The 15,985-nt window shown below is 36.4% G+C and overlaps 1 long non-coding RNA gene across 1 annotated transcript; it reads right to left on the reverse strand.

Moving 5' to 3' along the window:
• Nucleotides 1-286: 286 nt before the first annotated feature.
• Nucleotides 287-12,181, reverse strand: LOC114264294 (uncharacterized). Its single transcript, XR_014330198.1, has 4 exons — nt 11,993-12,181; nt 7,204-7,308; nt 5,769-5,864; nt 287-564 (listed from the first exon to the last, which is right to left on the reverse strand). It is a non-coding gene; the product is annotated as an uncharacterized LOC114264294 (long non-coding RNA).
• Nucleotides 12,182-15,985: the final 3,804 nt, after the last annotated feature.

Raw genomic sequence — 15,985 nt, forward strand, 5'->3', positions numbered from 1 at the left:
CTCTAAGAAGCCAATGCTGGCCCAAGACCAATAGCATTCAAACACTTGTCAGGTAGGAAATCAACCACATAAGTCGACAAAGATCCTACAAAGTTATTACACCCACACATCATCCATTTAATGAGGCCACTGTAGCATTAAATGCAGCAAGACCCCTCACGTCGAAATATACAAAATCACCATGAATGATGTTAACTAGGCCATAGACTTTCGACTAACAAGACAGCTTAGAATGGACAAAGTGTAACGCCCCAAATTTCTAGCCCAAATGATAATACAACAATCATGGCTCTTCAAGGAAAATCGAATATAAATCTCCAAACTTACATTACATGATACAATAGTTCTTCATGCAACAATACATTAATCCAACAAGTAAATAAACAAATAAATACCCCCAAGAGTTTAGAAGTTTCTAAGGCTTGAGTCTGGTTACACAAAACGATTATTTAAACTCACACATACAGCCCTTGGCTTACACACAAAATCACAGCAAAATGAGAGTCTCGTACTCTCAACGCACATTTCCTCGCCTATAGTTAAATGGCATCACCACATCTTTTCCTGCACAAAAATTTCGTAAGGTAAGCATAAAGCCCAATAGGAAATCCTTAACAAAGTATATATATTTTATACAAGTCTCAAGAGATGAAACACACATGTCATGCTATGCCCTTTTGAAAGAAAATCACATCTTCATCTTTGAAAACCATCATGCTCAATTATGTCATGCAATTTCAATTCTTCAAACCTTAACAATTCATTTCAAAAGCGGTAAATACGACTCTGGTAATCCCTAGGTCGGTGTGTGCAAGTTGATTATACAAGTACAACCAATTTGTCATTTTTACCGATATTAACCAGAAGGCTCGACACCTATCTACGCGGATTTTCGATCTTTCACCCCGGACTCTCAGGCCAACTTATTCAATATCATCTACACCACCTATCAAGACTTACCAACGTATTTACCCCAAAACCATTCCATGAAAACTTGTTTCTCAACATTGTTTTCTCAATGCAAGTTTTCAAATCAACTTTCAAAATTTAATATAATCAAATGAATTGATATGCCAATAACACAAGATAAATATAAATACTTTTATTCCAATTCATTATCCAAGGAATAACACAATTCCCTCTTCTCAAGTATCCTCAACAATTAGTCATTTCGAGACTATTTCAACGTTTTGAACAATAATTTCCAAAATGAACAACAATTCTCATATTCCCTAAAATTCATCATTTATATAAATATAAATAAGAAATTTTCCAAACATCCATATATTTTGACACAATAAATATAACAATATTATTCATTGATTTTCAATCTCTTTTAAAAAATTCCCAAATTCTAGATTTTCTCACCAAAACTATACAACTCAAATCTTTTAAAAAAAAACTTTCAAAAATCATCTTTTTTTTAATCAACGAATATCAAAACCCATAAGATCATTTTAAAATAATAAGAGACAAACTCACTTTCAAAATCGCTCAACTTCTTGAATCAACAATCAATTTTTAAAGCTATCGAAAGATGATTTCGAAAATCATCTAGATCTTGCAAATATATATATATATATATATATATATAACTCTAAGAAAATCTCTACCTCAAGTTTTGAATAAGAAATGAGACGAAACCCCCAAAATCAACGGTGTCGAAACTCGATCTTCACCGCACACAACGAAACCCTCGAGAAGTTAACCAACTTTGATGAAGAACCTATGGCAGAACTCTAATGGATCTTGAAAAATCAAGGTTTTGATCCAATTTGGCGTAGGGAAATGTAGAGAGAAGGGAGAGGAACGGGCTTTTAGAGAGAGAGAGAGACCTAATAGGAGTGAGATACACTCAGCCTAAAGAGAAGAAAAAACCAAAATTTTGGACTCACCTACCACCGCACGTGCGGCGCTTCTCCTGCACTTGCACTCCTGCACCTGCATTTATTGTAGTAGCCAAACAAGCCCTCCACTTTTTTCCGCACGTGCAGCTCAAGGAACTTCGAATGCATTTTGCATTTTTGCTTCAGCGAGCTGACAGAGCAGCTCGACCCCCGTAAGCTGACCGGATCAAAATCAAGATCGCTACAACCTTCCCCCTTTAAAGAATTTCGTCCCCGAAATTTCAAATCAAACTACCCAAACAAAGGGGGTTTCTAGCGATCAAAACCACGCTATTTCATTTTAAAATCACAATATTAACTCTCAAACAATTTTTTTTTTTTTTTTTTTTTTGCCATTTCCACCATGGTTATCTCATTAATAACAACCGTCCACATTAACCTAAACATGAAGCAAAGAAATAACAATATGTAACTACTTCATGCTTAACATAACAACATACATAACATGTGGTCAACAATTTTAACACATTTCCCTTAAATACTATAGAATATTATAAGGAAAAACAACTTAAGCATTTTCAAACAAATCCGGATACTTAGAGCGAACTTCCGCCTCCTGTTCCCACGTCGCTTCTTCAACCCCATGGTGTCTCCACAACACCTTTATCAACGATATAGTTTTGCCCCGTAGCACTTGCTCCCGGGTATCTAATATTTGAATCGGTCGTTCTTCATAAGAGGCATCCTCATCTACCTCAAAGTCAACCCAATCAAGCACATGAAAAGGGTCGGATTCATACTTCCAAAGCATAGCTACATGAAATATGTTGTGAACTCCCGAATGTTGTGGCAGTAAAGCTAACCGGTATGCCACTTTCCCAATTTGCTCTAAGATCTCAAAAGGCCCAATGAACCTTGGAGATAATTTGCCACTCTTACTAAATCTCATCAAACCTTGCCTTGGTGAGACTTTTAGAAACACATGGTCGCCAACTTCAAAAGATAAAAGTCATCTCCTCTTATTGGCATAACTCTTTTGTCGACTTTGAGCCGTAGCTAACCTCTTCCGAATGAGAAAAACTTTCTCGATTGTCTCTCTAACAATTTCCGAACCCAATAACGGTGCATCACCCACTTCGACCCAACAAATCGGTGATCTACAAGGTCGGCCATACAAGGCCTCAAATGGTGCCATCCCAATACTAGCTTGGTAACTATTATTGTAAGCAAACTCAATCAATGGTAAGTGCCTTTCCCAAGGCCACTTAAAATCAAGGACACAAGCTCTAAGCATGTCTTCCAAAATCTGAATAGTACGTTCCGACTGTCCATCGATTTGAGGATGATAAGCGGTGCTAAGAGTCAACTTAGTTTCCAACGCCTCTTGAAGGCTTTGCCATAACCGGGCAGTAAAACGATGATCTCTATCCGACACAATAGTCACAAGGACCCATGAAGTCGAACTATCTCTCTAATGTACAACTCTGCCAAGCGTTCAACTGAGTCGCTAATGCACATCGGAATGAAATGGATAAACTTAGTCAACCTATCAACAATCACCCAAACGACGTCATTGTCTCGTTGTGTTCTAGGAAGCCCAACTACAAAATCCATGGTAACACGCTCCCATTTCCACTCGGCTATCGGTAAGGGTTGTAACAAACCCGCTGGTCTTTGGTATTCGGCCTTCACTTGTTGACAAGTAAGGAACTTCATTACAAATAAAGCGACATCCCATTTCATACCCCTCCACCAAAACTGACGACTAAGATCATAATACATTTTAGTGCCTCCAGGGTGTACCGCAAAGCGTGAGTGATGGAACTCCTCGAAGTACTTCCTCTCTACAAGATTCCGGTACAAACAAACGGTCTAGGTAACGTACACTCAGATCCGAGTGAACGTTCAAACCTTTCTCTTCCTTCCCATTGAAAATCTTAACACGGATTGATTCCACATCACGGTCTCCTCGTTGTGCCTCTATGACCTTCCTAACCAAGGTAAGTAGAGCATTCAAAATAAACAAGGTAGCACTCTCTCCGGACACACCCAAGTGCAAATCAAACTTGCAAATAACATCTAGCATATCCCATTCCCGAATGGCCACACTTGCCAAACTACTCGCAGATTTTCGACTCAAAGCATCGGCCACCACATTGGCCTTCCCTGGATGATAGTGTAACTCAAAGTCATAATCTCCCATAAATTTCATCCACCTCCGTTGTCGTAAATTCAAGTCTTTTTGAGAAAACAAATACTTTAGACTCATATGATCAGAGAAGACTTCAAACTTCTCACCTTACAAGTAATGTCTCCAAATTTTCAAAGAAAAAATCACCGCTGCTAATTCTAGATCATGGGTGGGGTAATTTTTCTTATGAGTTTTCAATTGTCGTGAATCGTAGGCCACAACTTTTCCCTCTTGCATCAAGACACAACTAAATCCATCCCCGGACGCGTCACAATAGACAGTGTAATTCAAACCCCTTTCCGGAATTATCAAAACCGGTGCGGTAGTCAATCTAGTCTTAAACTCTTTGAATGACTTTTCACAAGTCTTACTCCACACAAATTTGATACCCTTTTTAGTCAACCTAGTCAAAGGTGCAGCTAGTCTAAAGAAGTCTCTTACAAAACATCGATAATATCCCGCTAATCCCAAGAAACTCCAGATTTCAAAAACATTCTTGGGTGATTCCCAATCCTGTACGGCATCTATCTTTGAAGAGTCCACAGTCACTCCCTCTCTAGACACTACATGCCCCAAAAACTTCACCTCTGTTAACCAAAACTCGCATTTTTCAAATTTGGCATACAATTGGTGCTCACTAAGTAAACCGAGCACTACCCGCAAGTGAGTCTCGTGTTCCTTTTCAAAGGTTGAATAAATCAAGATGTCGTCCACAAAGACGACCACAAAACAGTCCAAGTATTCTCGAAAAATTTTGTTCATCAAATCTATAAAGGAAGCCGGTGCATTGGTCAACCCAAAAGGCATTGCAAGGAATTCATAGTGGCCATAAAGAGTACAAAAGGCCGTCTTCTGAATGTCCTCCTCCCGAACACTCAACTGATGGTACCCCGACCTCAAATCTATTTTTGAGAAGCAACGAGACCCTCTAAGTTGGTCAAACAAATCATCTATTCTGGGTAGAGGATAATTGTTCTTAACTGTAACTCTATTCAACTTACGGTAATCAATACACAACCACAATAACCCATTATTCTTCTTTGCAAAGAGAGTCAGCGCTCCCCAAGGCGATGTACTAGGGCGAATGAAACCCTTGTCTAAAAGTTCTTGGAGTTGAATCTTCAACTCATGCAATTCGGCAGGTTCAAATCTATACGGTGACATGGAAATCGGTGCCGTGCCAGGCACTAATTCAATGGAGAACTCGATCTCCCAATGAGGTGGTAAACTAGTAAGATCTTCTGGAAAGACATTCGGGTATTCACAAACTACCCTTGGTAACTCAACACGAGCCCCGTCACTCACTATCCAAGAGGGTTGCAAGAAGGCCACTAAGCTTGCTCCTACTACGAGGGTCAACAACTAGCGACAAGGCTCTATCAACTCGGTTCCCCAGAAAATAGAAACGATCACCACCCGAAGTGCACACCGTAACTCTCTGACGGTAACAATCAATCACAGCTTGATAAGAACACCACCAGTCCATGCCTAAAATGACATCAAATGCCCCCCATTCGAGGTGGCGCCTTGCACCAATTACTAAAGACATTTTCTTTGAAACATCCCTTGGAATAGTTGAACCCTCACCCATCAGTGTCTATCATATAATTCAATTCACCCACAAACAATTGCGTTGCAAGCATTACAAAAAGAACCATGACTAATGCAATTATAAGTTTCCAAAATAGCAATTAGCAAACTATAAGTAAAACATAAAGCAAGCAGTGTACCTGAATTAGATGCCATATCTTCTGCATGCTAACTGATTTCCCACTAGAAGCATCAAGGCCCAAACTCTCATAAGCACCCTCGAAAACTGTAGTAGGCTAATGAGACGAGAAAAATAGTAAATTGATCACAAATCCATCATTTTAGTAATTGACTTAATTGGTTGATGCAATCACGACCAAAATATAGTACACAACTTCAACAGAGTGACTTCCACACCAAAACTTCAAAAGGAAGAAAAGAAGAGTGAGAAGAGTACATGAAACATCAACATGCATCTAAAACATTAATAAGTAGCTAGCAACACTTCTAACTCTGACCAAATTACAAACCATTAATCTGTTGATACCATAGATTTCTAAGCATTTAGTTAAATCAAAATAAAACATTTTTTGATTTGGCTGGTCTTAGCTTTCTCTTTGTTTTATTTTGCAAGGCTGTTTTTGCTGACTTCAGATATTAAGCTTAAGAAACCAGGATAACAAAAAATAGATAATTCAAAGGAAAAAATAAATAAATTTCTAGTTCAAAGAATCAAAATCACCCTTCACATGTTGGATGTAGAAATAAACAGAAGCCCTTGAAGTAATTTATTGTGTAGGGTCCTTCACTATTTTGCTATATGTTTACCATGTTGGATGTACTTTTCTAAACTATTATTGTCTGAAGGGTAATTATATTCGTTTTTCATCCCTGACATTCTAAACACATTTCTATATAAGAATGTTAGCAAAATTAAATGTGTCAAAATGTCATGTTTATCACAACAACAACAAAAAATGCAGCTAAGGAAATAAAAGTATCAAGCTGTTAATAAAACCTTATGCTCAAATATAAACCAAATCTACATGTTCATATTTATGGCCACGTATTTTCATCTAACTGATAATGGTGTGAGTTCAGCACAATATTGGCACCTATAAATGGTTACCTCATAGGATGGGGTATATACCTAAAAGAAAAGAATCCACACAGACCAGGAAGAGGGACAGAAAAGCAAATCCAACAAATATGCCAAAATGAAAATGGGGGAAAAAAAGAAAAAGTAAAATAACAATAACAGATAATGAAATTGAAAGTGACTTAACTAAAGAATTGCATTTGAACTCTGATTATGACCTAATTTAGTTGCCATTAATAGAAAAGGCCATATACTTAATAATTTAGATCTCAGGGAAAACATAGTGAATTAAAATCATGCCAGTTTGATCTTGGCAGACATGTATATTTTAGGTTGAGCTTGACTTGAATTCGGCTCAACTTTACCCAACCCAATTTGCACTCTTATAAAATTGGCAAATTTAGTCCAGTTTTGTATAACAACTGTAAAATCTCTAAAGAGATTAGCATGTTCCATTCCATTAGTAATTTGAACAGTAAAACTTCTAGTTTGAAATTTTAAGATATTTGCCGATTATTTTGTAGGTTTTAACTTACAGTTGAATATCTTCTTTGGTATCTTCCCGTTGTTGAGTGAATAAAGAAAGGTCTTCACAGTATCAGCACTAAATCGAGCAGTATACTGAGATGCACACCTAATCACTTATTAGCACACCATCAAAAGTGGTAAGAAACCAACCGAAAACAAAAACAAACTAGAACAGAACAAAACAAACAACAAAGCACCAAAACCAACTCAGACCCAAAAACATAAAACCATCCAATCATGAGCAAAACTAGCAGCCACCCTTTGCATCAGTGCAACCAAAGCCAAATTAAATTAGAAGAGGCAAAATCAATCAACCAACAACACACACTATGCAATGCACCAATAAACAATTCTCAAACTCCCAGAGGCTGCTCAAACTCCCTTGTCTACTCAAACTCCCCCCCTAATGCAAATCTAATCTGCAACAACACAATCCCTGAGGCATTAACAATAGCAGCACTTGACAGCATCAGCAGCGTCACCCACCAGCTATCCCAAATCCATAAATGAAAACAACTCAAACTTCATAGGTACCCTGAAATCTGATTCTAAATAGAAAGCAACTCAATCATTGGTGCCATCCTAGAACTCAATTTCAACTTTGCCGAAAATTTGATGAAGTCTAAAATTTAGGCTGATATAAAGCAATATAAAGCAAAGCAAACCCACTTTTCTCTCTAACTTTTAAAACCACAAAGCAAACCCAAATTTTTTAATCAGCGGAACAGAATCTTTATTGATGAAGAAACATACATTTCATATGAGATTACATCAATAAAGAGGAAAGAAGAAATAGAGACAGGGAAAAAAAAAGCAAAATGTTGGTGTGGAGGCAACACTAGCACAACAAAACAAAACAAAGGAACATTGTAGGTTGCCAAGCTGGCCTTATGTTAGGGATAGAGGGTTGAGTGATTGTGAATCCAAAATTAGGTAGTGGAGGTATAAGAGATTGAGGGTTGAGTGAAGAAAGTTCCTAAACTTTTCTAACCTCATCTATGCAGGTTTGTTTGGGCTGGAACTTTGTTATAGAAAGTTTTGGTGAGGTCTTAGTGACTGATTGGAGAAGCTGATTGACTGTTCTTGTTGTACACATTGCATAGGAAATTTTTGTCGTGGGTTGAGTGATGGGAGTACTATATTTTCAGAGTTTGTTGTATTTTGGCTTACTGCTATCTTTTCTTTTTTGTTTCTCTCATTCACCTGTCCTTCAATTCTGAGCTGGGAGAGTATGAGGGTTGAGCTTGTGAGACCATATATAGTGTGAGCCTTGTTGACAGGTCTGACATCACATTTGCTATGATTTGTTACACTTGACTGTTTTATCTGCAGGTCTATGAGCTGGTACCTTGTGTAAGGGAGATGGTTGTTGTGGGTTGAGTGAATGAGAGATCTACATTTTTGAAGTGTTTTCTCTTATCCCTTCTCTGCTCAGCTTATTGAGCTTGAGTGTCTTTGTGTGGTTTGAGTTTGTGAGGTTCGTTTAGTAAGTTCTGCTACAGGTCTAAGCATAGCTTCCTATAGGTTGTGTTTTTCCTCTATGTTGCCGCTCACAGGCAGTGCAGGGGTGCTCATTAAAGGTTTGATGGAGGTTGTTCTATATTGGTTAGACTTTGGAAGACTCCGAGAGGGCCAAGCTCCAAACATGCGCCAGTCTTTGAAGTAGTTCTCAGATAGGATTGTTGGTGTTCTTTTTAATTCTGATATTGTACATAGTTGGCTTTTTGGTTATCTATTTTGAATGTTGTATTCAGTATAAGACTGTTTTCTTTATGGGCTAAATCTGGGATATATTGTTTTATCTTCTACTGTGTGCTACTGCTATGAGTTTGTTGCTAGGCTGCTGCTCTTCTACTCTGCTGAGCAAATGCTGCACTGCTATACTTTATTTGCTGATCTGCTATGCTGCCCACTGCACTGCTGTGCTGCTATAGGCTTTGCGGCTGTGCTTTGTGCTGCTGTGTAGCAGTTGTTAGTGCGGTCTAGGAGTTTTTTGCTATCCTGTAATCCCGAGATAGTTTAATCTATTCTTGTTCAGATTCCCTATTTTGTTATGTATATGGAGGTTGAATAGGTGTATGGTGTTGGTTGTTTTGGTTGGTTATGGCTACCTGTTAGCCTTTTATTTGTTTTTAGGTCTGTTTGCTCATTTCTTGCTCTGTATAGTTGTAAGCCCTGGGGCATGCCCCTTGTATTTTGTATCTTTCTTTTGTTTTATTTTATGACTTATTCACTCAAAAAAAAAAAACAAAACAAAACAAAACAGAGGAACAAACACCCAATATTCTCTTATTCCGCTCCATTCACACACTCCAAAAGCAGACATAACAAGGCTACTTCCCAGATGCATTAGCTGACACGTATTCGGACACATGCTATTTAAACATATCAAGGAAGACATCACACACTAAACTCAGAATCACCCAATGGAGACTGGCAACAAACAATAGAAAACCCAAAACCAACTAATGAGTACCTAGCAATTGAACAGTATCGAGTTCTACATTAATATTACCAATATGGCAGCAACCAAGAAGCTAATAGGTTGAACACTAAAGCATATTTTAAAAATTGCAAGCAAGGATTTAACACTACCAGCAAGGATTTATGTATTACTACATTTTTTCAATTATTAGAATTGCAAATTGAAACATTATGGTAGTGTTTATATGCATGTGACTTTGTTATATTAAAAAATATCAGATTTGATATAACTATCACAACTAATGAGAGTATAACCAACTAATGAGAGTATATGTGTACTTATAACTATCACAGCAACTTACATAGTTTTCCAGATGTAATATGAGGACTAATCATAATGTAGTTAAGTCTTAGTTGGTTTCTAATCTAGTCACTAGTAGCAGGGGAGAAGAGTTTATTGTACTAGTATGGTGGCAGCAGATGGAAATTGAACATGTTTCTAGTTATGATCATTGGAAGCAACAGTTCAATTGTATTTTACACCTTTGCTGTATTTTTTTATCTATATTTATGTTATGTGCAGGAAATTGAACCATTTTAGTATTACCTTGCAGATAATTTTTTTAATATGTAGATGATGGATATTTGGTCCTTTTAATTCAAATTCCAAACTTGAAGTATTTGCATTCTGCAATTTTACTTGGTATTTTATATGGCAAATACTACAAATTCTGATAGTCTCATAAACACTCACAAGGTTAGGCCTAAACTAAATATGCAAATTGTTTTCTTTCTGAAGATCCATTGAGAAGTGTCATGCACAAAAAAATCAAGGTTAGGAAAATGGTTGCTAACTGTACAATGCAAATCTTTGTTTCTGTGGCATTTAACCAAACACCATATGCTCGATTTTATCACCACCCAGAACAAGTTCTTTAAACATATTAGCATGCTTTTTCTCTATACTAGTCATCTTCAATCTCCAAAGATTAACCAACTTATCTATATTGATTTAAGCAACAGAATGTGTGTATATATCCCAATAATAGAATATGATTCAGAGGCTCCAACAGGTTTTGGCTCTATGAAACCTACAAGGAAAGATATGGTGATCATTGTTTTTCAGTCAATTTATTGAATGAAGAATTATTTAGTAGTTAATCATACCATAGACTTAATTTTTGTCCCCTCATTGTGGAGGACGGACAAGGATGCCCCCCTTAAACTAAAATATCAGTACGCTATCCTCCGATCTCACTCATCATTTTGAAAGCATGTTTGCTATATTTTATTCTAGGTTAAAAGTTAATAACTTATTTAAAAAAAATAAATTTTAAATCTTATAATTATCACATAAACTGTACAAAATCCCAAAATAGAAATCATCATAAATGGCTCATTTAAATTAACAGCACACAACACCATAATAAAAGTAGAGACAACATCCCTATATCTCAGAAAGTTTTCAATCCATTTCCCACTTAATACATCATTCCAGTGGCCCCAAAGAAGAAAAAAAAAACTAGCAGCCATCTTTTGTGTGTTTTGTGGTTGGTGCACATGAGATGATAATCAGAAAGGTAAAAGTGGAAAAAATTGATAATAATACTAAAATTTAAACAGTGGACCATGTACTAACATCTAATATAATCACATTGGACAACCAAAACGACAGGATTGCTTCCATTGACAATGCACAAAGCAAAAAACAAAAAAAGAAAGAAAAAGGTAAATAATCCCACTATTATGCATCATGTATAACAGATGTTTTTCATAACTCAAAAGTTTGACATTCACACTATATCTTGTATGACTCAAGGACCCTAAAAACCAAAAATAAAAAAACCTCACAAAACAATTGAGTTTCTATGAACCCAAAAGCCAACACACTACGTAGCAGCACTAAAAACACTAATGGTGGTTAGAAACATAGGTTGAGATTGGGGGGGAAAAAATGTAAGAAAGTAACGACCAACGCTTATGCTCCCACTCCTACAATAGCATCTTCTTCTTTTTTCAATTGAAGCAGGCCATGGTTGGGCAACAATGGCAGTACAGTGAGGAGAAATACGGGCAATTTTGTAAGACAAATGATGAGAATGTGTCAAATCTACACTTTGGTAATTTCGGTTTAAAAAAAAACAAAACAAAACAAAAATTTTAATCACAGATTTTCTGCTAATTTATGATTAAAAAAAAATTCCTTAAGGGCTGAGTTTTTCTAGTCTCATGGATTGATATCGGATTCGACCTACAAATTCTTCACTTCCTCTTGTAACTATTCTTGCTATGTAAGCAGAGAAACTAACCGAATGAAATGGAGAGAGAGAGAAAGAGAGAGGGAGAGAAAGGGAAGGGAGAATCCAAACTTACCTCAAGAACGAAACCCTTCCCCTCCAAACCGTCGATCGTAACCAGTCTCACCGCCGGAGGGAGCGCACCGTTCCAGATCGAAATCTTGCGCCGCTGAACTAGTCTCCCTTTCGAACCCTCTCTCTTCTCCCTCTCCTCTATTGTTCAATTTACAGCTTTCTATGTTCCTTTAGAACCCAATTAGAAGCCAAACAGTTGTATTTTGATATAAAAAAAAAATTACTCCCACTTAATTTTTTGGTCATTGGCGCCAGATATTATTTTATTTTGGCTCTTAATTTTTTTGGGTTATACTATTCACAATATAAGTTGTGTGTCGCGAAAAAATAAAATATGTTTAATAGTTGACATACGTGTGTCATGTATAATTGATGTATTAATAATATACCATATATTGGAATAATTTTCTGTGTAAATAAAATAACTTGAAATAAATTCAAACAAAATAAATAAATAACATACCAGATTTATTTATCGAACCGAATTAAAATTAAGACTAAGTCGAGTGTGTGACACTCTGTCCTTAAGACAGATTTGTCCCGCTATGGTACTTACGGATGAGTGACGTCTATCTCCCAGGATACAATGATCTTCACAAATTGTAGTAGTACTCCAAACAATTTGTTCGGCGAACCAAACCTGTGTTCTAACTCTCTGAAATATAATCTAAATCTAAAATGAAGAATAATGCAAATGTTGTAAATTCTGGACAACAAATGCAAATTAAACAGACTGAATTTTCGGATAGCAAATTGGATTACCAAGACTCAATTTTCCAGGGTCTAAAATGCTGGATATAAAGCTGTATATATAGGCACCCAAGTGTTGTTCCGAACAGGTGCAAAACATTGTTGAGAACAGGTGCAAACCCTGTTTCAAACATGTTCAGCCCATATCACATGGAACTGTTTTTCCTTCCAAAAGTTTTGGAAAATAGCTGTTAGTGAATGGAACACTTACAAACCTGTTGATCAAAGTTTAAAAGTGCCCTTGCTACATTATTTATTTAAACTATTTGAAATAAATATATATATATATATATATTAAACTATTTAAACATATACATATATATTAAACTAATGAAATAGCTTAATAAATAAAGGAAGAGGTACAAACTTTAGGAAACCAATTAGGAACCCAAAATTTGAATTTAGAATTAAATTAAACTCCCACAATAATTTTTATTGAAAAAATTCACATGAATTTTATCTAAAAAATTAATGTTAAATCCGAAAACGACGTCAACTACCCATTCACTCATAAATGGTTTTGACGTTCTGTCTTCACCGTGTGACTTGCCACGCGGCAAGGAACACTTCACCTCTACAGGCCCACCCCAAAAGACGTTTGGGGCCCACTCAATTTTGGGCTCAAAGTCGGCCCAAAATATGCCTATATAAACCATTTTTCCAACAATCCCTCATATTAATGGAATTTGACGAAGAGAAAATGCAACAACATGATCTAATCACAGAGTACAGAAATTGGTAATATTCTGCAAAGGATAGGTAGCTTTTGGCTTTGAACCTTTCCTTGTGAGACACTATCGGATTTACTAGCTAAACAGTGAACATGATGTCTTGAACTGTTCAGCCGTTTGTGTAAACCAAGACAATAGAATTCACACAGTATATTCCCAGACACACTTTAGTTCTCACTATTGTATTCATTTTGGCCCTGAACAACCTGGTCTTTCATGAGTGTTCTAAAGACTTATAGCCCTTCACAAATCTTATAGAACCGGCCCAGTTCACACTCACATAGGTGATTCTTATGAAGAGTATCCTGCCATACTCCACTAGGTTTACCTAGATATAAGAATCATTAAAAGTTTTACGTAACCTAAAACGCTGCAAACATCACTATTTCATCAAAGAAATGGGTAAGAGTTAGACTCCCCAGTGATCCTTCTGAGTCATTCATAACTCAGTTGTCCCTTTGAACCTAGATCTTGGGATCTCCAGTCAACTAGGTTCAGTCAACTAGGTTAGGTTGCCGTTGTGGTAACTCTTATTTAATAGGCTTAAGTCCCATTCCCCTCGATGAATTCTCAACTAACTCTCTTGCTAATCCTTTGGTTAGTGGATCCGCTATGTTGTATTTAGACTTAACATATTCTATGGAAATAATTCCATTAGAAAGTAGTTGTCTCACGGTGTTATGTCGATGACGAATGTATCGTGACTTACCGTTATACATATGACTCTGTGCTCTACCTATAGCTGATTGACTATCGCAATGTATGCATATAGCAGGCACCAGTTTTGGCCATATTGGAATATCTTCAAGGAAGTGGCGAAGCCATTCTGCCTCTTCCCCTGCTTTGTCTAAAGCTATGAATTCTGATTCCATAGTAGACCTAGCAATGCACGTCTGTTTGGAAGATTTCCAAGATACAGCCGCCCCACCAAGAGTAAAGACATACCAACTGGTGGACTTTGAGTCTCTTGTATCCGATATCCAATTTGCATCACAGTTTCCTTCAAGTACTACTGGATATCTAGTATAATTCAGCCCAATGTTACGAGTAAATCAGAGATATCTTAGAACCCTTATAATTGCTTTCTAGTGTTCTACTCCCGGATTACTCGTATATCTACTTAATTTACTTACTGCATAAGCTATATCTAGGCGAGTGCAGTTCATCAAGTACATTAAGCTTCCAATAATTTGGACATACTCTAATTGATAAATACTTTTCTGTACATTCTTAGAAAGATACAAATTAACATCTACAGGTGTTCTAGCAAGATGATCATCATCTTTACTGAATTTGTCAAGTATTTTCTCAATGTAATGAGATTGTGACAAAGCATATCCTTCTGATGTTTTGGTAATTTTCATACCAAGAATTACATCAGTAATGCCCATATCCTTCATGTCAAAATGTTTATTCAACATTTTCTTGGTAGTTTTAATCATATCATTATTACTACCTATGATGAGCATATCATCTACATAAAGACATACAATGACATAACCTTTATCTGTGTTTTTAATATAAACACATTTGTCACACTCATTAATTTTAAATCCATTTGACATCATTGCCTTGTCAAATTTCTCATGTCATTGCTTTGATGCTTGTTTTAAACTATATAATGATTTAACCAATTTACACAATTTCTTTTATTTTCCTGGAACAGAAAACCTTTCTGGTTGTTCCATGTAAATTTCTTTATTTAACTCACCATTTAAGAAAGCGGTTTTCACATCCATTTGATGAACTTCTAGATTGTATAGAGATGCAATGGCAATTAGCATTCTAATGGATGTTATTCTAGTAACCAGTGAGTATGTGTCAAAGTAATCTAGACCTTTTTTTTGTCTAAAACCTTTGACTACAAGTCTTGCCTTGTATTTGTCTATTGATCCATCCGCTTTCAATTTTCTTTTGAAAATCCATTTGTACCCAAGAGGTTTACAACCTGGTGGCAAATCCACCAATTTCCAAGTGTGATTTTACAAGATGGATTCAACTTCACTGTTAACAGATTCTTTCCATAAAGGAGCTTCAGGACTGGACATAGCCTGTTTAAAAGTTAAAGGCTCATTTTCTAACAAAAATGTTAGAAAATTTGGACCAAAAGATTTTGAAGTTCTAGCACGTTTACTACGCCTAGGTTCTTCTTCCTCATTTTGATCTAACTCTTGTTCTTGATCATGTTCTTGATCCTGACTAGTAATAGCATCAAAAGATCTTTTATTAGTACTAGTCTCTTGTCCAGTCTTCTTTGGAAATACATGTTCAAAGAATGATGCATTCCGAGATTCAATAATAGTATTTACATGCATTTCGGAATGTTCTGATTTATGAATCAAAAATCGATATGCACTACTATTCTTGGCATAACCAATGAAAATGCAGTAAATGGTCTTAGGACCTATCTTAGTCTTTTTAGGACTAGGAATAGCCACTTTAGCCAAACACCCCCACACTTTTAAGTATTTGTAGGATGGTACTCTTCCATGCCACAATTCATAAGGTGTTTG

The sequence above is a fragment of the Camellia sinensis genome, chromosome 5 (genome assembly GCF_055761805.1).
Source record: "Camellia sinensis isolate YWXY chromosome 5, ASM5576180v1, whole genome shotgun sequence".
Taxonomy (NCBI): Eukaryota; Viridiplantae; Streptophyta; class Magnoliopsida; order Ericales; family Theaceae; genus Camellia; species Camellia sinensis.